Source organism: Propithecus coquereli, unplaced genomic scaffold (assembly GCF_000956105.1).
Source record: "Propithecus coquereli isolate 6110/MARCELLA unplaced genomic scaffold, Pcoq_1.0 Scaffold3, whole genome shotgun sequence".
NCBI lineage: Eukaryota > Metazoa > Chordata > Mammalia > Primates > Indriidae > Propithecus > Propithecus coquereli.
In genome coordinates, this window is record NW_012148618.1 from 12170084 (window position 1) to 12172093 (window position 2010).

General features: G+C 39.0%; 1 protein-coding gene across 1 annotated transcript in view; it reads right to left on the minus strand.

The window, feature by feature from the left end:
• The window catches only part of INO80 (INO80 complex subunit), a 145860-nt gene that overhangs the window by 35193 nt on the left and 108657 nt on the right, over positions 1–2010 (minus strand). The gene's annotated exons all lie outside the window — the stretch shown is intronic.

Here is a 2010-nt window from a genome sequence, read left to right on the forward strand (position 1 = left end):
AAAAAAGTTCCTAGGCCTTGGAAATTAAGCAGTCACCTTTTTTTTAAATCCTCTATCCACAAATACTACTTGGATGCCACGTGAATGTATAAAACATTTCTGAATACAGAATTCTATTTGGAAGAAGATCTAATATATACATAAGAAATTTAAATTAAAGTCAGATTTTTACCCAGGAGAAAAAAGAAGCTATCAATCACTTTAGAAAATACTGAGCAAATACTAAGTGTCCAGAACTAGTATTTCTCACAGAATAGAAACCTGGCCATATAGAAGTATTTGAATTTTTACTGTCCTCTAGTTCTGCTGAGTCTCAGAAATAGAGACAAACAAATAGCCAGGGCTGAGGCACAGAACAACAACAAACCAAAAAGGCTGCTGGATAAAAGAGAGATGTTGACATACTCCACAGCTACAAAACAGAGCTTCAATGCCTCCAATGTGAATTTCTAAATCCTACTCTACTGGAAGCTTTTGTCTCCCTCTTTGCATAGCGTCCAAGATTTCAAGGGAAAAAGGACAATCCTGAAGAAAACAAAACAAGCAACATTTTGAGACTGAAGATGTAAGGCAAGTTTTTTTTTTATTTAGTTCTTTAAGAAACAGTGTCTTGGCCAGGTGCGGTGGCTCACACCTGTAATCTCAGGACTTTGGGAGGCCCAGGTGGAAGGATCAGTTGAGCCCAGGAATTTGAGACAAGCCTGGGCAACAAAGTAAGACCCTGTTCTCTACAAAAAGTTAAAAATTAGCCGTGTGTGGTGGCATGTGCCCTTAGTCCTAGCTATTCAGAGGCTGACACAGGAGGATCACTTGAGCCCAGGCATTGGAGGCTGCAGTGAGCTATGATCGTGCCACCTGGGTTAGAGAGCGAGACCCCATTTCAAAAAAAAAAAAAAGAGAGAGATGGGCTTAGTTTTTGAAACATACAAATGGTTGCAACATTTTCTGGCTTCAGCATTTAGGTGCATGTTACACATATGGCTAAGGAATGTCAGCAGTTGTGAAATTCAGGCTTCGAATTTGCTTTTCCCTAATTTGGAATTCCCCATAGGGAGATTCATCTAAATTTATAGAGGTTTTCAAGCTGCCTTGTTTATGAAACCTACCTACTAGATCCATGCCCCCAAAATAATTGCTGGATTACAGATTGGTAGGAAATGATCCTGGTAGATAGGGTTTATAGAACTCACCCTGAACAAAATTCATTACCATACTTTGAATTACTTATTTTAGTAATATTTTATGAGAACCTAGAAGTGCACAACATACAGAATGAAGGACTAAAATGTAAGGCTGTATCAAACTTAATCCACCTACACTTACCCTCACCTACCAGAGTTAGCTTATTTTTTGATTGCTCACCCATAATCTCTAGGAATTCCCTTTAGTATGAATCAACTTTTAGGACTCTATAATATACTGATATAGCCTTGGAAAAGAAAGATCATTACCTCCCTTACTATATCCTTAGCATATTGCTTTTTCTATAATTCTTAGCAGCTAAAGATCACTACTTCATCTATTACTTTCCCTGACTGTTCAGGACAATGCAAGTGCACTTTACCTAAAAAAGGGAGTAACTCAGATTGGTTTGACTGTTGACATCACTTGGTTTGAACAGAACATTAGAGATGCAGGCAGTTCCCTTTTATTTTGGATTACTGCTGTTAGGACCTTCCCTATTGCTACCCTTCGTTCCTTCTGTACTGATATAGTCCCTATGCTTTTATTCCTACATAGGGATGATTATGGCCAATTTCCATTTACTTACCACTATTCTATAGAGTAGCAAGGCTAGAATATGAAGACTTATATCTAAAAAACCTACGAGAATATTTATACACTCCTGATACCCAGGTGCTTTAGCCTCTCAATCTTTCTTTTTTTTTTTTTTTTGAGACAGAGTCTGGCTCTGTTGCCCGGGCTACAGTGCCGTGGCATCAGCCTAGCTCACAGCAACCTCAAACTCCTGGGCTCAAGCGATCCTCCTGCCTCAGCCTCCCAAGTAGC